The sequence below is a fragment of the Tauraco erythrolophus genome, chromosome 3, assembly GCF_009769465.1.
Source record: "Tauraco erythrolophus isolate bTauEry1 chromosome 3, bTauEry1.pri, whole genome shotgun sequence".
Lineage (NCBI taxonomy): Eukaryota > Metazoa > Chordata > Aves > Musophagiformes > Musophagidae > Tauraco > Tauraco erythrolophus.
In genome coordinates this window covers 84,968,707-84,992,959 of record NC_141467.1, presented here as the reverse complement: position 1 = coordinate 84,992,959, position 24,253 = coordinate 84,968,707, and the positions used below count along the sequence as shown (strand labels likewise).

The 24,253-nt window shown below is 38.8% G+C and overlaps 1 protein-coding gene across 1 annotated transcript in view; it reads left to right on the top strand.

Moving 5' to 3' along the window:
* The window catches only part of ANGPT1 (angiopoietin 1), a 176,352-nt gene that overhangs the window by 37,341 nt on the left and 114,758 nt on the right, over positions 1-24,253 (top strand). The window lies entirely within an intron of this gene.

Genomic DNA, 24,253 nt, shown 5'->3' with positions numbered 1-24,253 from the left:
TGTTGTTTTGGATTTTATTTTTAGTTTGTTTTGTTTTTCTGTTATTTCTCAACTCCTCTCTCTCCTGAGCATATCTGAGCATGTGAATAAGCACCTAAAGATGTGTTAGAAATCGTACCATAATGTACTTATCTAAAATGGAGTATGTAGCTAAACTGTGGACACAGAGAAATTTAGATTATAACATTGAAGACATCTCAGGAAAAGTGGAAATGTTGAATTCAAACGTTAGTTTAGGACAAGAGTTCCAATTACTTTGCTCCAAAGTCACAGGTTACATAGTCTTTTCTCTGCTACAATGGATGTGCTTGAAGACTACTGCTCTCTTTTGTCAATGGCTTTCTTTTACTGGGGAACCTAAATTAGAATGCAAGGCTCCAGATGTGGTCCCATGAGTTCCAAATAGTTCAGGGCCTTTTGTAGAAAAGTGCTGAACAGGGAGGAAACCTCTCAGCCTGCAGACTATGTTATTTAATATGCTTGTGGCTGACCTTCATCGCTGCAAATGTACCCTCTCACTCATCTCCACCAGGACCCCCAGGGCCTCCTCTGCAGAGCTGCCCCACAGCCAGTTGACCTCCATCCTTCACTAATGAACTGGGCGGTCCCCTTTGGGGTGAATGGTTTTGTACCCACTGTTGAACTTCATTAGGTTTCCATCAGCCTATTTCTCTGACCCGCTGGGGTCGCTCTGAGCAGCAATCCTGTCATCCTGCATATCAACTGCTCCGTGAGTCTGGTGTCATCTGAAAATTTGCTAAGGATGAATTTGATTTCTTTTTATTAGCTGATAATTAAGACATCAAACAGGATAGTCCTCTAGTATGGACCTAAGGAACAGCACTTGAAGCCATCCATCAGCTAGATCTTAGCTGAAGCAGACCGGTCAATTTTTCTCCCATCTCTTAGCCCATCTATCCATTCTCCTCATCCCCAGTATGGCTACTGGGAGGACTGGCTGAAAGTCTTGCTAAGTTAAGGCACATGGTACCTGCTGCTGTCCTCTTGTCGCCACAGCCAGCTGTGCCATCATGAGAGGCAAACAGAAGAGATAAGTAGGAGTCGCCTGAACTGACTGAGGCCTTGTTAACGTAATCTGTAAACTATATTATCTATCTTATTCTCTGTTTCTTCTTTAGTGTAAACATCTGTAGCATGCTACTAATAATTTGAAAATATTAGAAGAAGTTAATAATTTAAATGATCAAACGTTGGATGTGACACACTTGGCAAATATTCAGCTTTAGGCAATAGTTGGATACACACCAGCACCCTCAATAAACCACTGATACAATTTTGCTTCATTCAAAAAGTCTCTTGGAGTTTATAAAGTGCTTGGTCAAAGCCCCACAGCACTTAGGTCACTTCAGTCCCTAATTCTGAAAATCCAACCAACATCTCTTCTTGAAACAAAGCCCAAACTCAGTGCTGCATTATTTGCATGTCCAAAGATCTAATGCTTTAAAATCAAGGGACTGAATACAAATTAGGACTTTTTTTATCTAATTCCAACTGCCAGTAGCTAAGAGATCTGGGAAGACTGAAGAATGCAACTTCCAAAGAGTATCAGCCCAGAACTTGTGTGTCCCACAAGTTGAGATGTGCCAGGGTGCTTTTTTGGTACAAAATGTGACAGATTATGATGAAGCAAAATGAGACAAAGCTACCTTAAAAAATCCTTTCATAACTAAAGTCATTGAGTTCACTGACTGAAGGGTACTTACAAATTTGTTTTAACTTGCACATATACAATTGCAACAGTGTTGTCTTTTTATCAGGGTTTTATTCTATGGTGAAGGAAATATTCAGAACTTTTTAAAAAATCTTATATTAAAAAGCCAATATGAAATGAGATATCCACATAAAAATTAATTTCATCTCTTCCATGGGCAGACCAAATGTTTCTTTCTGTTTTTCGCAGATGACTTTGTGTCACAATGAATGTCCCAACTTTTTCAATGAGTTAATAAAATTCCATTTTTCTGCCTATCTAAATCCATGGTGCCATACATTCTCCTCTGAGAGGGAGTATAACTGTCCTCGCAACATCCTTGCTCAGGAAGAACAGCATCGTTTTCTCTGTGATATTGAGGGAATAATAGATTAAATGACTTTCTCAAGGACACAGGAAATCTGTGGTAAAGCAGAAAATGGAATCCCAGGATCATGAAACTCTAGGCAGTGTTAACCACCAGACCACCAAAGCTCAGGCCTGAGGCACACTCTGCCGAGAGAAAACAAGTCAAACTAAATGTTTCAAATTGAAAGCGGTGGGACTTCCAGTCCCTTCCACAGTTACTGTCCAGCAGAGTTGCATGAGGCCTCATGCTTTGACTGGCTACAAAACCAAAAACTGATGGATATACAGTAAGGGTCATCACAGGTGACTGTCTTGTGTAAGCTGGAGAGGACTTTCTGGACAGCACTGCACATTGTGCCAGGTTTCAGGTGTGCTGTCAGCACAGTTGCTGTGTCAGTAAGAGAATATTTAGAAAAAATAGTAACAAATCCCTCTAACCAGAGTTGCACTGAATGCTTGTAGACCACACCAACAGAAACAAAAACGAAACAAAACAAAAAAATGAACATGCAAGCCTTGAAATATTGTTTTTAACAGCCTATGTAGCCTGTGGTTGTGAACTGGGTGGCACTGGAGAGACCAGTGTCTCTCTTGTGCAGTTGCTAGCAGTGACACGTGTGGTAATCACGGAGTCACCCGAGTCGAGCACTGACCAGGGACAGTGGGCTGCCTACCACGCCACGTACCCTCTCACCTCAGCTGGACGGTTGGATAGGATGGACAAATCACTGTTCATTTGATCAGTGCAGTAATGCGGGATAAGGGGGAGACAAGAAGGTAGAGACTGTTCAGACAACAAGTTAACAGAGGACAAGTGAGAAACAGCAAGAGGGGGTCCGAAGTTTCTTTTACGGGACAAGGTTAGTCCATCTTACACTTTTCTGTTGTCCAGTTATAGAATTAATGCTTGACTTTAAAATCTGCAAAATTTAGTGTATATTCATAAGTATCACAGCAGCTAATTTGCTTCTGTTAGGATGTATGTCAGATATGCTTAAAAGAAGCATGGAAGTTGTGTAGGGTTATTTTGGTTGGGGTTTTGGGTTGGGTTTTTTTAATTAATTTAAGAATTGTTACAAATAACTTAAGTGTTTTATCCGTCATCAGAAAGCCTGAGATGAACGAATACTAAATTCATTCTTCTGCTAGTAAGTTCTAACACAGTTTAAAAGGAGAGATCTTTTATTTCACAGTATTGTTTCATAATTAATGGATAAGAATTTGGTGTAGAAGATTGCACTTTCCAGTGTTACTGTTCTAATCTGAGTATAAAAATCTCTTTTCTGTGTCTTTTTTTTTCCCTAAAGAAATCCTAATTTCTTGAAATTGCCATATTACGAGAAAAAAATTTCCTTTCATGTAGAAACAAAACTAACTGACTAGTCACTCATCTTTTCAGGGGGAAATAGTATAGAAATGCAACCTGCATTTACTAGAGAATAAGAAGAAAAATCTAAAACCCTGAAAATCAACCTTCTTCTTAAATTCTTATAATTTTTTTTTCAGATAAGATTTCATAATGTTTCAATGATGTTTGAAAATCTGTAAACAGCTGAAAAGGAACCACTGAAATACCTTCTTTTTCTGCATAGAATTATCACAACCATATGACATTTTCTAATGCCAAATTTGGAAGTAGTCTAATTTCAGATGCCACAGTGTGATAAATGTTGTAATTCAAATGTCTGTATCCCTAAGACGTTTTCTTTCATAGCGCCTCCAGGACAACAATGTCATAAACTTTTAACGTGTATTTTGGGAAAAGTCATAAGAGGAATAGGAAAATCTGCTCTAGAGTTCCTCATTAGTGCTCCAGTTTCCTGGAAGACTTGTCCCGTATAACTGCTGCATCATGCTGGAAATCATTTTTCTAACTGATGTTTTAGCACGAGAACATTTCCAGATGGACCCTGATCAGCATACCCCCACCTCCAATCTGTTTTCTTTGAAAATAAACTTCCAAAGTGGAGACTCTGATTCAGCAGGAAATTCAGTGGTTAAGTTGAAGATACTCTTTGGAAAGAGAAGACTACACCCAGAGTTGGTCAGACTGACATATTTTAGGGTGGTAATTGAACGGCATTTTGGAAATATAAATAAAAGAGTAAGCAACACTGAAACACCTAAATATCATTTCAATGGGTGTTTTTTTTGTCTCTTACCATAAAACGAATTAGAGACTAATCTAAATATCAACAAGCTAAATAATACTCTTGCCTTCTCATCAGTAAAGTTTGATGAAATCGTAGTGAGAGAAATGGTTGAAAGAAAGTGAGATTAGGCTCAGGAACCTGACAAACGTTTAACAGCTTTTGTGAAGTGGAACTCCTAAAAGGTAACAGACTAAAATCCACAAGTTACACATTTTAATTTTAGTCACGAGAGAAAATATGAAGTGGCAGATTTATCTGTACTTTGGTATTTAGCTGTGGTAGGTAAAAGCCAAAGAAAAAATAGGCTTTGTTCTCAATGTGGGAAAATACCTTGAAGAAAGAGTTTGGAATCTGATTCCAGATCAAATTTCATAGTTAGATCACTCAAACTCCACGGCTGTATGTGAATCTCAAAGCTGGCACTGTTTCTGACAGTTGCCAGTACCAGATGTTTCTGAAGACGGTCTTTATTTATTTTTAACTCTGTTGATAGGAGCCATCTGCTTCCCAAATATCTTACTTGAAGAATGACTGTAATGTATATTTAATAATTAGCTGGTAATGAGCTGAGCTGAGCTGAGCAACTTTATAATTGAGTAAGCATTTGTAAATCCACTCTTTTCTTTCGCTTACCTAACATAATTTTAAACTTTTGGGATTTGCAAAGCACAATATTTTTCAATGTTCTTCAGTGGATGACAACCTTTGTCTACTGATATGAAGCTAACTAACTTTTTGGTGATACTTTTCACCAAATCCTTAGACAAAGGCTATGAGTACCTTGAAAATACTGTCAAAAGTGTATTCTGAACCAAAAGGATATTCAGTACAGATAAAATGGCAGTTAAACTCTGTAAAAGACAAAGGTGGATCAGAGTAAAATAGAATCAAGTTATATTTTGGTAAAATTGTTTTCTAAGAGAGATTTTTTGTCTTTGCTCTTCTATAGAGTGTAGAGTTTGACTCTATGAGAAAATAAACCATTCCTATTAAGAAATGTTCCTGTTCAAAGAAAATAATGGAAGGTTATGGAATCTCTCATACAAATCTTAAGCAGGCACCCTGATCCCCACTCTCCCTCTGTTCATGACAAATATTTCTTTGCCTTTGATGATAGTTCTTAAGGATTTTGCCCAGTCCAGCTCAGTGTTAAAAATCACTGATGATCTATGATTTATAGTGGAATGTCAGCGCCAACTTTGAAAACATGAATGTTCTTTTCTTCAGAATTGCTCTGAAAATCCCTTGAGAAGAGGAGAACTGTCTGGCCCTTCCATTTCCAGTCTGAGCAGGAAGTTCAGGGGAACAAGAAAGCTAGAATAATACCAGAATATTTGTACAAAGTTAAAGCTGAATCTGGAGTGAAATCAAGTGTATGCCTTCTTCTTTTTCTTTATTAATTAGGCGTGTAATGCTTATCAGCAGATGATTTTATCCTGGTGCTTTGGTCACATCTTAAGGTTGTCACAAAGCCATTCTCTGTAATGAGAACGTGACTCCAGATATTTTCTGCCTTTATGATCTGCACACCATGGAAATGTCATGTGGATTTATTGTACCCTGAGAAGACCACCTGAGGAGCTGGGCTTGGAAGATATAGCCAATCTCCGAACTCCCCAGCGTGGTAGATTAGACACCCAAGCCACAGAGTGTACATTGACCTGTGTCATCTTCTCCTCTTTCTGGGCCCATCCTGGTCTCACGTCCCCAGTCTCTGCTGCTTTTAGACTTGTGGTGGAGAGTACAACTTTTACTCCACTATGAAGTGCAGAGAAAATAAAGCTATCTTATACACAACAATTATTTTTAAGTATTATACTGCCCCATATTTAACCATATGTATTACCATATGATATCTAAAGGAAAACATCAACAGTCAAACTACTAAGGTACTTAACATCCCTCTTTTGTCTCTAGAATAGTCAATGACTGACAGTTCTGGTTTTTAATCTTTACTCAGAAAGACATTTCCAATGACTTCTGGCTGATCTCAGATTGAATTTTATAGCTAAAATTTTTCTGTGTTTAGGACTTCGGTCTTAAACAAGGACAGAAATGCTTAAACTCCAGTCCTGCCTTTGAGTTGGGTAGGTTGACAGATTTCTAGGGCAATTTTACCTGCCTTGGCATGAAAGGAATACAGGGAGGGTAGGTGAGAACGAATTAACTGCGAAGCTAAACTTCAAGGATGGACAATTTATCAGCTCTACACAGTAAGATCAAGGAAATGTGTGGAGTGAAATCAAAATAGATTTAAACTTGTGCACAAAACAATAAAGCAGTGGCACACAAGGGATTTATCAGTGTGCTATGTCTTTTTGCAATGCTGGCTCTGAAAATAGCTCTGCATGGGGCTCATTAAAATTCGACAGTCATGGTCCACAAACAGAGCAGGACACACAATGAATAAAGGTCTGTACAAACATGGAGTTTCAGGGAAAATCAGATTGCTGTGTTATAACCTGATGGTTTGGTCTTGAAAACCATACTCTCTCCAGTATTCCTATTGGCTTCAATTGCATGGTGGAGTCCTCAGGACTACCTAAAGAAAAATCAACTCTGCAGACTCGTCAGAAAAACCCACCAGTCCAAATACAAAACATCTATTCTCTCCTTCTTTATCCTGTTGCCTCAGTAAGGCTAAGCATATTTATTGTTCTCTTCTCTTTTTTTTTTTAATTGAAAATATGAAATGTCATGTGAGCATGATCTTGCACTATATTATTTGTAATTTTTGTGTAAAGAAATAAGGTATGATTTTTTTTCTCACAACTTGACAGCAAGACACTGAATTTTTCAAAATTTAACAAATTAAGACCTGAGAAGAAGTTAGTTAGCACTCCTTCACGACACAAATATCTCCTGTACAAACTCATAGCCTGCACTTGAGTTAGATTGTATTTTCTAGAAGGAAATAGAAGGTGAAATCCTGATCCTGACTTCTCAAAGACATAAACGGTTAGTGGGAAGTGGAGAATTGAGTTCCAGTATTTTTTGTTTGGTTTAATTCAAGGTAAAATCTGCCCTTAATTATAGTTTATGAACACTAATATGTACAATAAAATGGTAAATGCTATACAGCACTGTTCTTAAAAAAAAAATATAAATATTTCCTTATATCCTAGTTTCAGCTGGGATAGAGTTAATTTTCTTCCTAGTAGCTGGTATAGTGCTGTGTTTTGGATTTAGCATGACAATAATGCTGGTAACACACTGATGTTTTAGTTGTTGCTAAGTAGTGCCTGTACTAAGTCAAGGACTTTTCAGCTTCCCATGCTCAGCCAGTGAGGAGGTGCACAAGAAGCTGGGAGGGAGCAAAACCAGGACAGCTGACTCAAACTGGCCAATAGGATATTCCATACCATATGACCTCATGCTTAGTATGTAAACTGGGAGGTGTTGACAGAGGGGCGTGGGATTGCTGTGCAGGGATGGGTTGGCCATCAGTAGTGCGTGGTGAGCAACTGCGCTGTGTATCGCTTGTTTTGTATATTCTATTATTATTAATATTAATATTATTAATATTATTGTCATCATCTCTTCCTTTACTGTCCTATTAAACTGTCTTTATCTCAACCTCTGAGTTTTACTTGGTTTTGATTCTGTCTCCCACCCCACTGAGGAGGAGAGGAGTGTGTGTGGTGTGGTGCTTAGCTGCTGGCTGGGGTTAAACCACGACACCTTACAACTAACATACAACAGTAGCTCCAGAAAGTCTAATTCTGTCCTCCTTTCTCAGGCAGCATCCCCCTTCATTAGTTTTATCTGGATTTTGTCTGAATAAAGAACTGCAAGATCGGATCCCATGGACTGTGGATAAAATAAATTCAACAGGATAACTCATTAGGAAAACAAGTCAAAAGGAATTTTTCTGTTTGCAGTGTGAGAGATGTTGACAGCAGCTAACCTTACCAGCAAGCTTGTTGCTTCTATGTAAACCTGTTCTCTTTCAGATTTCTGGGACATGTTGCCAAAGAACTTTGGCAGAGTCTGTATTTGCCACTGCTGATCCCTTTTAACAAGGTTTGTGGGTCATTTGAAAGCTGCAAAGCAAAGCGAGACTTTGCTTTTTGTGTTTTGCCAATTTCATTATGCTTTGGCAGGTAGTTAAGGGTCATTTCCAAAAGCTTAATGGACATTTTTATTAGGTTTCTACAGGGGTACTACTTACTTTCTTTTCCTGGCAGATTTCCATAATCGCTGTGACTAATGCAACCTCTATTGTTATTTGACAAGAGGGAAAAAAAGACAATTTTTTTTCACTCCCCAAGGACAGAAGCTGTCAGCTACCAGAAGAATAAAGACTTCAGTGTTTACCTTTCCGCACAGCCCAATGACTGCACAGAGGCAACAGGAGATTTTTAATGGATTGAATGAAAGAACACGCAAAATGGCATCAATGGACTGAAAAAGTAAACAATTTGCATATTTCTTCTTGTCAGTCCAGCTTTTCTTAAGTGGCATATTACTATGGAAACAAGTGAAGATCGCTTTAAGATGACTATTAGCATTTCAGCCAAAAAATGATCACCTTCATGGAAAGTTGTTGTGTCATCTGGATGCACTAAAGTGAATGTCGAAGAGATTCAGAGTTCCTAGAGTGCCTGGCTATTTATTGCTTTCAGGCCTGACCTTAAGTATGTCCCCAGGCAGAATTGCCAGTGGAACCAAAAGGGCGTTTTGGCCGAGTGAAGAATGAAGGATCATGCTGCTGGGAGCCAGTTGTCTGCTTGGTGCCTGGCCTTAGGAACTGACTTGGATGTTAGACAGATGTATTTGAGCGAGAAATCTCAGCTCCCTGATCCCACGATAGCTCTGCCAGGATGCCATTTTCTCCCTTCCACAGAGAGGGAGAGGGAGGATTTTCATAGTACTGAGATCCTTATTTACACTTTGGATTTCCATCTTGAATTCTCCTTTCTCAGGGGAAGTGCAGAGAACAGAATTTTTCTCTTTTCTCCATGCATCTCACACCCAGCCTCAGACTGACTGCACGTGCAATGATCCTCTACTCTATACAAATCTCTTCAGGTATCTTACCTCTCAGTCAGACTAGTTGGGATATATATTTTGCTTTTTTTCAGAGCAAATGATAGTTTTGCCATATGCATCCATAAGGGATCAGGTGCATTATTCAGGAGAGTAAACAGGCAGAAAGAGTGTGATATTCTTTATTTATACTCCAAAGAGAATAGAAGTTTGGTAAGGATGTGACCCTAGAAATGTCTGCACATGCATGCGAAGCAGGGAGTTAGAAAGCTTTCCCTTCTCATTGTTTCCCTAGCACAGTAGCACAAATGAAGCATTCATGGTCCCCCAAGCTCCCATAATGTGGTCCAACCTTTTTCTTCTCACTTGAAGAGGATCACATGGCACATGCTAATGCATGCCACCACAAATGTACTTCTTCGGCAGGTTTGAGACCTCCTGCAGGTCAGTGGCTCCTGTTCCTCCTGTTGGGCTCTGCAGTGGTCTGTCCCCACCCCTCAAAGGGCAAGTCAACAGAAAGCAGCTTTTTTCATCAGATATCTTCATCTTCAGACAGATTTTTCTCAGTGAACATTTCAATATTTCTCAAAGACTTCTATGTATCAATCCTCCTGCAGACATGGCTCCATCAGCACAAGCTGGGAAATCTGTCTGAGCAAATTATGAAAGGCTCAGCTAGCCACATGTGACTCTGCAGCCAGAATTGTCTACCTGCATCACTGCCTGCCAGCTCTGATCCCCTCAGACTAATTATGAGATAGCGCTATGTCTTCCTCATACACTGAAAGAGTAAAGCTGGTGCACATTTAAAGTTTCCAAGGGACTGAACACATAGATATAGCTGTTGATTCTTATACATATATGTATAACATATTCTTATATACATTCTCATACATATGTACATGTCTTTGCATTTGTTGAGCTTCAGAAAAGTTTTGCTTTATTGAAAAAACTTTGTTATCCCATCTTTCATTTAAAGGCTTTTAGGATATGTCTTGATTTGTCACGGTTAACCATGTTTTGTCTCAATGTCAAAGGTTAATATGGGAATTTTAAATGCCCAAATTAACCATTTTTTAAAGTTGTAGATCTTGCTAGACTTATCTTTTAAGCTCAATGGAATAGATAAAATATGTCTGTAAATTAATTTCTGTCATTTCTCATACATATTTATCAAACACTTGTGTAAATTGTCATGAAACTGATACTGAGTTTAAATGAAATATACTTCATGAATCATTTTCTTAGTGTTTAGCTTGTTGCAACATCTATACTACAGAAGTGCAGTTAGCATTTCTTTAACGGACGAACTTTGTCAAGTTTAGGAAGCCTGCATTTATCTCGTGGTGTTTTGAGACTCCAGGACTTCCAGTACACTGTGCAGGCAAGGAACAAAACTCACTCGAGCATCGTGGACTCCTGTGGGGATTAGAAATGTCTTGATTTGTCTGTCCTAGTTAACCTCTCTCTTCTTTCTGACTATCTAGCTCTCTGAAACACATTTATAGTATGAAGCTATGAGACCCTCTGATAATAATTTTTTATGTGTCCGTGTTAATTTCGTACATTTTTATGCCAATGTAATTTTAACAATATATAATTTTAGCTGTCAGGATAGTTTGAATCTTATGGCAAAATATGAGATAAGTCTGTGCCATCTTTGTAAAACACTGCAATGCATCCAGATTATTTTTAGTTGTTGTTGTTATTCAATTGCATTGATTTTACAGAACTGACAAGTGACGAAAGAATACATTTCATCAGCCCAATGCACGAGCCAGATTTCCCTGTCAGCCATTGTGTTAATATTCCATACTTTCTATTCAGGGATCATGTTTAGATTGGCACGTTATTGGTGCACTCTCATCACTATGGGATCATTAGCCTACTGCTGTCATCTCTGCATTCTGAAAGGATGGACCTGTCTTAGCTGCATGGGATGAGCCAGATAGGGTCCAACCTGCATTTATTTGACTGACTCACCGTATGAACCAGAGAACTGATGATTCAATTTTCTCCTCTGCAAAATGGCAATAATGGCATTTTCTTACTTCCAAAAGATGTTGCATAGATAAATACATTAAAGAATGTGAGATAAGAAAATAATAAGCCATAGTTAGAAGAAGCTAAGCTGATGGTGCAGGAATAGATCTGATAGATCCACTTGGACCTAAACAAACATAGAGATGTTTGGATACACTTTTATTTAACACAGTACAGTTTGACTGAAACTGTTTGATAAATAAAATATGAATGAAAAGATTTTTTAAAACAATTCATTTTGCTTCAACTTTCCAAAAAAGAACCACATAGATTTGAGGGTGGTTGGATTTGCAAAGACTTTGATGCACTCTCCTTAATACCAGCACAGAGCCATTGTACCTTCCAAAAATATATAGATAATGCTGCTTATCTAAAGAATAGAAGGTCTATATCGAACAATCAGCTTTGTCTGCATCAAAGAAGGGATTTAAGCTACCTTGACACCTTCAAGTGTCTATCTAAGAGGTACAGCTCAGAACCCAGAATGTTCAATGGTTAAACCCTCTAACTTTCTCCACTGAAACAGAATTATTTCAGTTTACTAACTGTAAAACACTACAGTAGTGTTTCTTTTTACTCTTTCTGAGGATGTGGAGTTTTACTGTGTTTCAGGCATCATCAGAGTTACAACATTGGACTGCAAACTTAAAAGTGGTGTAATTTAGATACGACATTCCTCCCCTCTGAGTAAGAAAAATAATAATGTTCTGGTACAAAAAGCAGAGACTTATCTATCTCAAGAACCTCCACACCTCTCATGACTGTAATACCGAAGTGTCTCTGGACCATTGGCACAATTTCTGTCAGGTAGGCAGTTGCCAGCTCTATTTCAAAGAAAGAAAATTAGGTTGTAGCATAGGTTGATTGATTTTACCACAGCAAAAATATTTAATCTAAAATAGGAATAGGATCCAGTTCTCTGTGATCTCAGCTTTGTTCCTGCCCACTTAAATAATTTCTTGTGACTTTGGTGTCAACATTTTCCAACGACATACTTTTCTGATGTGGATTTCTGCAGCTAAGGGTGGCAAAATTACATTCACAAGGATTTGGAGTTGAGAATAAATTCATTACCTGGACTGATTTGGGCTTTCTTCATGTATGAATCTCTTCTTACCCAAGCAGTAGGAAATGATTTTGAATAAAAAATTTTTAATGAATAGATGTTTAACATTTTTCTCCTGTGAATTCGACTGAGCGGCTTACATTTTATCTGATTGTATAATGTTATACTGAAGATTGCATAATAGATTTCATTAACATTAATAGTTATCAATGACATTATTGAAAAGATAAGAATGATCATAAAGCATGGATATAGAACTTACTTCACACAACTGAGTTGGATAATGAAATATACTGATATAGTCAGTTATATTTGGAAATTTACTTGTATCACAAAGATAGAGGTAAACAAAACCAACAGCACTTTGCTGATTTTGTTAGTGAGATACAATACTTTTATTCAAGGGAAGCAATGGTTAATTTGCTTTGCTTTAGATTTTTATATGTGGTGATCTGTAGCAATAAGAATATTGCTGCCTACAGAGATTTGAATACCTGAACTCTCAAATATTTTGATCAGATCCATAATGGAATTTAAACACTTTCAGCACAATCTAGGCAACATTTAAGCAACTAGGTCTGAGCAAGTAGTACAGAATCCTTCACTCCTTCTCCCTTCTCAGACTACTTCAGTACTTAGAAGTAAGTAGTACTTGATGGTTAAAACACACATAGATGCTCAAGACTGTGCTACTGTCTAAGCCTCAGTGACCTTGGATAAGACAAACCTTTCAGTTTTATTTGCAGATGAATTTATCAGGGTACTCAAACTGGGTATCCCCATACCTATGTAGACTCAGAGCAGCAGCATGCTTGGAGTGTGCCAATGGCATTGAGCTTAAGCTAAAGAATACCAGCTGCAGCCTTCTGCATTCATTCAGAATTTGGCAAAAGGAAGTGACAGACAACTTAGGTGGTCGCTGGATCACTGAAAGAAATGATCCTTGAGCTGCAGGCAATATGTGGCTAATCGATTGTCGTCAGCGGCAGCTAGGTTAATTTCTGTTATTAGGCACCTAGACGGTAGATGATAACCTAACGGATTTACACACACTCAGGAGAAACACCTCTCTGTGTCATAGTTATGTAGTGTTCTCATTTTTTTCAGAAACTGAAAAATTAGTGAGCTGAAATCCTAGATTTGTCAATCCAGTCAATTCAATGATTTACTGACTAGTCTATTACTTATTGAAAGGATTAAACTCATACTTCCTACAGCAGAGTTTTCAGATAGTCTAATTTTTGAATGAAATACACAGAGATCTGAAAGTGCAGCACAGACATTAAACTAGCAGTAGTTTCAATTAGTAGCCACTTCAAAAATTTGACGCTATCACTTAGCTGAGGTTAAGCTGCAAGTCTTTGCAAATCCAGATGTAAAGCCCAATCTACTAGAACTGCAGCACACAGCTATCCTATCTCTTTAAACTAAATCTTTTTGACAAAAAGGTAGAAAAAACCTGTCACATTTATCTCAGTAAGAATATATGTATCACACAGATTTCTCTGATCTACTCTTAATTTGTTCTATTCTCTAGAAAATCTATTTTACAGTACCCATATCAAGTGTGTATTAATGGAGTCTATATATTACCTACCTTAATTATATGACAAAATGCGAAAAGAAAGGACTCTTCTGATTAATTTCAATTACTGATTTGCATCTTTTACAGGCTAAATTTAAAAGTTTCAGAAAATACAGGGAAGAAGATATAGACGGAGCTGAATAAAAAATATACCTAAAAGTTGATCTTACTTGCCAGCCTTCAGTAGTTACAAAAATGTAGTTGCTTTAAGTTGAAACATACCCTATAATTGGTGTTAGAATATTTTTCTGAATGACCTAATACTCCCAGTTATAGTTTAAGCTTTTTACCAGAACTAATTAATCATTAATAATATTTTTTTCTTGATCTATTGAGCTTTTGAGAGAATATTCTGTAATAAGGGATTTTTTTACTGACTTATACTACTAGATACTTACTCCATTGTCTCTGGCTGTTAGAAAAGACTCCCAGTCTCAAATAAGAGAGTTGAATAAAAATACCTATTTGGAACAGTTAATGCTTAGGATTTATTTTATTCAAATGGAAACCTGAGTTAATCCCTATTTTTTCCTAAAGGAAACAAAGGCATGGAGATGCCAAATGGAGACAGTGGTGCAGTAAGTTCTAGACCACAGGAGTTTCTAATTTGTGCTATGTCTATTCAGGTTGACACTACAAAATGAGCATTTCCATCATGCCTGTTTATCCCAGATAATTGCATGTTATTTTTCAGTTCCCTTTCAAGGATCAGGGTGCCAAACACTGTCATGCAGCGACTGCTATTGACATAGGCAGCCCCTTGTCAAAGTTAACACCACATGAAAGTTGGTCCACATTCAAGGAGCACCTCCTCCAAGCTCAGCAGAGGTGCATCCCGATGAAGAACAAGTCGGGCAAAAAGGCCAGGAGGCCTGTGTGGATGAGCAAGGAGCTCCTGGACCAACTGAAAATGAAGAGGTTAGCCTATAGAGGGTGGAAGCGGAGACAGATAGCCTGGGAGGAATACAGAGAAGCTGTACGAGTGACCAGGGATCAGGTGAGGAAGGCTAAAGCCCTGAAGGAATTGAATTTGGCAAGGGATATAAAAAGCAATAAGAAATGCTTCTATAGGTATGTAGGGGACAAAAGGAAGTCCAAAGAGAATGTAGGCCCCCTCCGGAAGGATAATGGTGCTCTGGTTACCCGGGACATAGAGAAGGCTGAGGTACTCAATGAATTTTTTGCCTCAGTCTTCACTGATAAAGCCTCTTGTCTTACCACCCAAGCTGTGGAAAGAACTAGCAGGGACTGTGAGGATGAACCACCACCCACTGCACTTGAAGAGCAGGTTTGGGAACATCTGAGGAACTTGAAGGTGCACAAGTCCATGGGACCTGATGAGATCCATCCGCGGGTCCTGAAGGAACTGGTGGATGAAGTTGCCAAGCCACTGGCCATTGTATTTGAGAAGTCGTGGCGGTCTAGCGAGATCCCCGATGACTGGAAGAGAGGGAACATAACCCCCATTTTTAAAAAGGGGAACAAGGAGGACCCGGGCAACTACAGGCCGGTCAGCCTCACCTCTGTGCCTGGCAAGGTCATGGAGCAGATTCTCCTGGGAACCATGCTAAGGCACATGGAGAGCAAGGAGGTGGTGGGTGACAGCCAACATGGCTTCACCAAAGGCAGATCGTGCCTGACCAACTTGGTGGCCTTTTACGATGGGGTGACAGCATCGGTGGACAAGGGTCGACCAACGGATGTCATCTACCTGGACTTGTGCAAAGCTTTTGACACTGTCCTGCACGACATTCTTCTCTCTAAACTAGAGAGGCATGGGTTTGATGGATGGACCACTCGGTGGATAAGGAATTGGCTCAATGGCCGCACTCAGAGAGTAGTGGTCAACGGCTCGATGTCCAAGTGGAGACCGGTCACGAGTGGCATCCCTCAGGGGTCTGTGTTGGGCCCGGCCCTCTTCAACATCTTTGTCGGTGACGTGGACAGTGGCATGGAGTGCACCCTCAGCAAGTTCGCCGATGACACCAAGCTGTGTGGTGCCGTCGACACGCTGGAAGGGAGGGATGCCATCCAGAGGGACCTCGACAGGCTGGAGAGGTGGGCCCGTGCCAACCTCATGAAGTTTAACCGGGCCAAGTGCAAGGTCCTACATCTGGGTCATGGCAATCCCAGGCACAAATACAGACTGGGCGGAGAATGGATCAAGAGCAGCCCTGAGGAGAAGGACTTGGGAGTACTGGTGGACGAGAAGCTCAATATGAGCCGGCAATGTGCTCTTGCGGCCCAGAAGGCCAACCACGTCCTGGGCTGCATCAAGAGGAGCGTGGCCAGCAGGTCGAGGGAGGTGATTCTCCCCCTCTACTCTGCCCTTGTGAGACCTCACTTGGAGTATTGCGTCCAGTTCTGGAGTCCCCAACATAAGAAGGACATGGACCAGTTGGAGAGGGTCCAGAGGAGGGCCACGAAGATGATAAGAGGGCTGGAGCACCTTTCCTATGAGGACAGGCTGAAAGAGTTGGGGCTGTTCAGCCTGGAGAAGAGGAGGCTTCAGGGTGACCTTATAGCGGTCTTCCAGTACCTCAAGGGGGCCTACAAGAAAGATGGGGAGAGGCTGTTCAGGAGGGCCAGTTGTGACAGGACAAGGGGTAATGGTTTTAAAATAGAGGGAGGTAGATTCAGGTTGGATATTAGGAAAAAATTTTTTACCATGAGAGTTGTAGAACACTGGAACAGGTTGCCCAGAAAGGTGGTGGATGCTCCATCCCTGGAGACGTTCAAGGCCAGGTTAGATGAGGCCCTGAGCAACCTGATCTAGTTGGAGATGTCCCTGTTCCTTGCAGGGGGGTTGGACTAGATGACCTTTGTAGGTCCCTTCCAGCCCTAACGATTCTATGATTCTATGATTCTATGATCACGTTTTCTAACAGCTTAAATTAGAAGCTAGTTAAAATCACATCTATTTAAAATGATAAAGGGGTTAGCAAAGCAAGGCAGAATAAGCTGTAACTGCCTCAGCTCAGCTATGGAAACATACCATGCGTACTATTCAGATCCAGGCACTTGAGCTGTATGGGTATTTTAGAGTGCAGAAGACTTACACAAGCAGTGAAGAGAGGAGGGATCTATGAACAGTAATGCAGATCAGCAATACTGTGAGCCTGTCTTTACAGACATCAGTGTGGGTTTCCTAGGACAGATGGTCAGAATAATATCTAGATCTGTGCTCTTTGCAGACAGCCTGTCACGTGTTCCTTTTGACCTTTAGGGTTCAAGCATATATACCAATATCCTGCTGCATGCCAATAACTTGACACTGGCTCATGAAGCTGAGATGTCCTCTATTATTCTTTGAATACAGAAGAGGAAATACTGCAGAGACAAGGAAGTTAGAAGATATCCCACATGCCCTGTTCATAAATTTTCTGCACCACCTAAAGAGATTTCTGTTACACAGTTACCTTAAAATAATATTTATTTTAAGTCAGCTTAAGGTAACAGTTAAATAAAGGCATTGTATTCAAAATAGATAATACAGTTATAAAAACAGATAATACAGTTATAAAAATGTGTTAAATACATAAGCGAATTGAAAAAGAAAGTACAATTAATCTATGTGTTTTAAGGCTGTATTGGTTGGGGTTTTCTCCCTGTGCCTAGCTAACTTGCTCTCAGCTTCCAGGAAGCTGATAATCATGTCATAAGTTTTTATCCAGGAGACGTAACCTGGAGCAGTACCAGTTGGGGACCTCTGCTGGAAAACCCTGAGAGCCTTCCATTAGAGGGGTCTTTCAGGAGCATGTCTTTTGAATATTTACTGTGTACTGGCCATACAAGTTAGCTTTGCAGGATTGTCTTGAAATCTTCTTTGAAGTCCAGGTTTTGATCGCTCGTCTTCAAACTAATTTTTTCCCCTTCTAACTACAAGAGTTTCCCTCACTATTCCTTCCAACTGAAGTAATTCCCTCACTTCCCTGAAGGTGTCTTTTTGTTTGATTAAGTATTATCACTGGTTCTTGGCTAAGTAGCAAATATCTCCTTGCACCTGCAAGACTAAACTTTCCTTTTCTTCTCGGTGGTGATTCATTGGCATATTTCAATGTGATATTTTTGTCTTTCATTGGTCCTTGTATTTGCTCAGCTACACTAGTGAATTACCTTTTTGAATTAGATAAGGTGAAATTTTTTTTCACTTTCATGCATGATAATTAATTCAAGGGGTGTTGTCCCCAGAGATGTCTATTTATATAGAATCATAGAATCATAGCGTAATAATAGTTTGTTTAAAGACTATATAGAATAATAGAATTAGGAGTAAGAAAATTCATTATGGACACTTTTATCATCCCTTACTTTCTTGGGATATAAGCATACTGAACTTTGGTGTACTTTATTTTTTCCATATATTCTCTCTGGATACCTTTCTGCTGCCAAGACCATGGAAGAGTTCACTCTGATTTGACAAGTAGCTTGTGTGAATTGTTGCTCTCATTATTATACTCTTGTTCATAAAATATTAAGAATAAGCAAAGACAGATATGATATCAAGTCTCCATAACCACCTATGTCTATTACCTTCCGCTTCCTTTCCCCCCTGCCAGCTATTTAGTACAGGACATGTCTGGTAATTCTGGTAATAAAGATCTGAACTACTCAAAGTACTGAAAAAAAAAAAATTACGATATGCAACAGGCTAACGCACATTCCTAAGCACCAGAGATTTTTAGCTGAGTTATTTTCCATTATTTTATGCTTTCCAGGCACTCGAGTTTCTAGAATGAGTCTAAGCAGTAGCCATAGATTGGAAACTCAGAGCAATATTTCTATGTCCTTCTCTCCCTCTCTCCATCAAAGTCTTGCAGAGCTCATATTTTATCTACTACTTACCAGAATCTTTACATGCAGCCAAAAGCTGTAAGGCAGCATTTTCTACCTGGTACCATGTGTTGTAGTCCTCGTTTTCAAGCCTGGGAAAGTCGTTGAGAATCTGACCCACAAAGGCACTAGGCAATTAGGTAAATAATCAATTATTTCTATTGAAAATCAATGCTTACAGAATATAGCTTATATTTCAAAGTGCTGCCACTGCCTTCGTTCCTTAGAGTTCGACTGTGAAGACATGTTTTCTGTCTGAAAGCGTTCAGAATACTTTCCAGTTAAGCAACGACAATTTTCAAATTCTGTGGTTAGCAGTCTTACAGTGTGAAAATTTAATCATTTAGGCATTGAAAAAGTAAATACAACACATTTTCTTTGTATTTGGTAAATAGAAGTAATGTGGGAATAAGTTGTGGAGAAACATTGGGTTTTTTGCTTTTTATTTCTAGAATGGGAAGATGTGAGGGTGTCAGGCTGTAGCTGTCCAGTTAGCAAGTCACGCTCTTCAAAGTGGAAATTCTCTGCCAGTAGTCTTACATGCATGTTTACTATCTAAACATGTGGATATTTTCAGTTCATTACATGACCACTTCAAAAAGGACAAACCACAGTGTATGAAAACATGCTGCTCACCACACCACAGGCTGTATTCTGGTCTGTCTTTAGGATCCATACAATTTCCTGTTCATGTATTTCCATAGGCTGGGGCTCTTCAGTGGAATGTACGTGAGATAAAGCCTTTTTTTCAGTTACTCAAATTTCTCACAAGATACATGTGGATAAACATCTGGCGTTGGTTTGTGGCGCACGGATACCCAGGACTGAAAAGAGAGAAACTCTACAACGCATTATAAGCATGGTCTTCTCGCTTTGCCTTACTGCAAAATTTCAGCTCAATCTTTAGACTGTGCTGTGACTGCCCCCTTGTCCTCCCAGCTGTAAAGCTGTGGTCAGAATCAGTATCTTCTTTGTTCGGCTCTGCAAGTATCTCCCACAGCATCGTTACCCATTGCTGGGTAAATACAGTGCTTTTTCATTTGTCCTTGTTTCCCTCAGGGACAAACAAACAAAAGGAAACACTTTTTCTCATGATGCATAATAAAATTAGGGAACTCATTGCCACAGGATGTTGTGGAGGCCAAAAATATAAACTGCTTTTAATTGATATTAGATAAATGCATGAGAGTTGGTTACAGCAGTGACTATAAAGTATAACTATCTACATATAAAATTACCTCTTGAAGTTCCTAAGGTGTCGATAGCTTGGAGAGTATTCAGTCCTGGAGAACTTATATATGCTCTGTTCTTATAGTGCTTCTACTATTGACCATTGCCAGAAATAGGATTCTCAACAAGATAAACCTTTGGGATAAATCAGTACAGCCATTTCATGTCTTTCTGTTCTTTTTTAATTTCTTAAGGAAATACTTTAATTATTGCCAGTGCTAAAGTCTCCCAATACGTTCTTTTATTTGTCTTCCCCTTTAACCCACTAACTTTTTTCCCAAGGCAATGAAGCAATAGAAAATGTTACTAAAATGTCAACTTCTTTCATAAAATTATCCTCAGTGGATTATTTTTACTCTAACAGATGATGGAAGCTATCTTGCTGAACCAGTCTCTAACCCTATGCAACAAGAATACAGCTTGCAACATAATAGTTTAACCAGAAGAAATGCTCCTTTGCTCTTTAGGAAAAATAAATATTTAAAAAAAAAAAATTGCTAAATGTTAACTGGCTTATAGTTACACAACTGCATTCCAGCAAGACTCTACAGGAACTGATCTGGGATCTGTTTGCACAGACTGCCCAGGGAAGGTTGTCCAGAGTGCAGCTGGTTACAGACTTCTGAATATTGACTATTGTTAAAGGTGAAGATCCTTATCTGGTGCAAATCAGCAGCACCACCTCCAGCTAAGTCAGACAGCAGAGGATAGGTCTGAAATTTGAAAAACAATATGACAGATTTTGTTTAGAAAAATAAAATAATGATTTGCACAAAAACATGATGTGAAGAAATTTAGGTTGAGCTCTGAAATAATGTATTTTAAAAGTTTCTTCTTCGTCAGTCGCTTACCTTTAAAATCATATTTTTCCCCTGAAATAAACTACCTCTCTTGTTCTGGAAAATTCTTGATAACTTAACTGCTTGTAAAGTAAGTTTGACTGAAGTCATGCAAATCAAAGTGATTGTAATGAAAGCAGAATCAGGCCTACAGTTTCATTCCTTTGCTGTAACTGAATCTTTGACTTCTTCTCAACCTCCTCCCAACTTAAGGACCGCTACATTGACCTCTTTCCGTACAACTATAGTGTTCCCACTAACATCAGTAGGAATTGTGTATGCGACTTACCGAAGCTAACTATGTAATTTCAAATGGCAGTAATGGTATTTACATTGTAGAGCTACATGCACAGGTGGGAGAATAGTTCTTTTGTTAAGTATTTAATTCAGATAGAAAACAACCAATACAAATCACCCCCAGGAGGCAGATATAGTAAAGATTATATACTCTTTGACTATGCATTTCAATAAAAGCTTCTCATCTTAAATTAATTCTTCCATTAAATACAACCTGAGTCTCAATTTTATAGCATTAAAGTAAGCTGGTTTAGAAGGAAATAAAGTGTGTTTTTCCTAAGAGAGGGAGAGGAGATCCCTATGTAAAAAGAGATAAGGTGCTGAAAGATGGTGCTAAATGCTTTTGCTTAAATGCGTAGACACAGGACACATAATTAGCAAGATAGCCACAGAGAAAAGGAATGCTTCAAATAAAATATGAGAAGGAAGGAAGAGAAAGGAAATGTGGCAGGAAAGGAAATTCTATGCTGTAAATAACAGAATGCAAACTATGTAGGATTAGTTTCATCAGAGAGATTGCAAAATAACACTGGAATCAATGAGGTTGGTCACGTTTTTTGTGCAAATCTCCACAGCTGTATTAATCCTGTAAATTCTGTTGTCATAACTTGTTAACACAAATGTCTTGGCAGCCAACAGCAGAGGAGAAACAGTCTCCATATCAGCTCATCAATGCCTTCTCTCTCTTTCAAATAAATAGTTATTGGAAATAATACCTTGAATGTCATGTGTTGAACTACATTGCTTCAATCCAAAGTCTGCCAATGTCACATTCATTGAAGTTCTTGAGCTGTTCTAGGAACTGCTGCAGGTAAAAACCACAAAGTTATGAGTAAGTACATATGTAGTCACAGCCTGAGAGCATGGTTATAAACATTCCTAAAAGCCCTGAAATGCTAAATAGGTGAATGCCTAAACGTGAGCTAAAATGCTGAGTACCAGCACTCTATAGTATCCCTTATCTTTTAAAATTTCTGAGAAACCTAGAACTTTGGTGAGGGAAGACAGAAATATTTGGGATCATATCTTCATGAAGGAAATGCAATGAATGAATAAGTTAATAAGATGAATATTGTAAATTGCACAATGAAAACCAGATTAAAAAGCCAGTAGATAAAACTTTTACTTCAAATATGCTGACAGTAAAGATTAGGGTAATGAATGATACATTTCTAATTTCTGAGTTTTTCTTGCAGCAATTCAGTTGTCAGATTGAGGGATCTGATTTGATCATGCCAGCCCTGAATTTTCAATATTTTTTTCCTGCAGGGTAAAAAATATTGTACCAGTGGCTTTGTTTGTTTTCCAAATTCTGCTTGCACTAAAAAAGTCCAACCAATATGTTTACATACTATTTTAATAGCTGGAAAAAGTTGATAGTCCTGGGAATAACTTCATCTGGAAGGAAAGATGGGAGAAGAAATGTCTAGCCCTGCTTTATGTTATGAAGGGAAGGAGGAATGGAGAAGAGAATGAAAAGAGGAGGGGGAGGGGGAAGGGAGAAAAAGAAAGGGAGGGGAAAGGGGAATGAGAATTTCCAGTTGCTTTATTAACAGGTGATTATCTGACATCTATAAATTACCTCATCTATGAAAACTGTGTATTTCTTAGAAGAAGGTGGTGATACATTTATGGACTTTTTTGAAACCTTTAGTTCCCCAGCTTATTAATTCTATCCTTGATCCCTGACAACAGATTCACAGAGCTCAGTGATGCTACATATTACTTGAGGATGTGATCCTCTATCACCAAATCATAACAGCTATGCTTTAAAGACCTGCTTAGAGCATATTCAGCAGTAATCATCCTGTCACTATTGAAGGTGAAGGTTTTAATTACATTCTTCAAATCTGATAGTTTGATATTTTTATTTCCTCTTTTCTTTATCTGAGTCACAGGAAACACAAGCCCTCTCACACAATGACCAGCAAACTTTGAAAAGAACTAAATGGATTCTCTAAAAAATAACGAAATCTTTTGCATGTGAAATCTAAACTCTGTTGTCAGTTTTTTTTTTCCACAGTGAAAACCCACGTAGGTAATCACAAACTGATAATACTACTGTGAAGTGGACACAACATCAGAAACCACATTATTTGGAAAAAGGAAAGCAAGAAACTCTTTCATTTAAGTGATGACTGATAAAAAGCAGTTCATTTGAAACCTGTTTACATCAGATCTGTCTTGCTATCCCTTTCAATGCCTCTTTTGTATAGAAAATATTTTTTCTTAAAAGTAGGTGCTGGATCTCTTCTGGTGTTGAACATGTGCATGACTCAATATTTAATGCTTTTGGTGAGCATTTCTGGTCTCAGGTTGTTGTGTATAGACACCTGCGTAATAGCTAGACAGTTTCAGAAAAATCCTATCAGGTCCAAATGCTGTTAAATCCCTATTTTTTGTAAGGATAGATAGTTCTGTCTATATAAAAAAACCAAACAAACACAAAAACCACACAAAATCACAGGCTTGATGTCCAGTTTGTGTGTGTAGCTATCGATTCTGATTTCTTTGGAAGACAGACTTGCCAGACTTGAATGCTGTGCAACTGTTGCCCATGCGGGTTCTGAGAACTCCTGGAATCACAACATTTCAAGCCAAAAGTTTATTCATGCAGAAAATTTGTGGAGTAATTTTCTGAATATCTTCCCGCTTTGAAATGTGTCCAAATGAGATATCTGTAGGAATCCAGTACAGAAACACAGTATGGCCCTAAGCCACAGAATTAGAATAGTCTGGTGCCTACAGAGGAATTTTGGTGGTATGGAGGTACTTAAATTTAAGCATTTTACAAACCTGTGATGGATTTGGCATATGATTACCCAGCCTGAGAACCCTCAGGCCAGTACGCTTCCACGATTATGCTCAAAAACTGTCCTCAGAGACTGCCTAATGCATACCTGAAATCTTAAACTCACCGTGAAATACAGTGGCATCCTTTCTAAAATCTAACTGCTTAATTGCTGGGAGAAGCAGCTAAATTGTATATTTATTTAATGATTCTTGTGAAATTCGTAAACTCTTGGGAAAAGAGACGAGTCTTTAAGACACCTGACATCTGTATCACTGGGCTGCCACATCACAATCCTGCTTGAGTACTTTCTCTTTAGTGTTACGAACCTTGTGCTCTTCATGGCA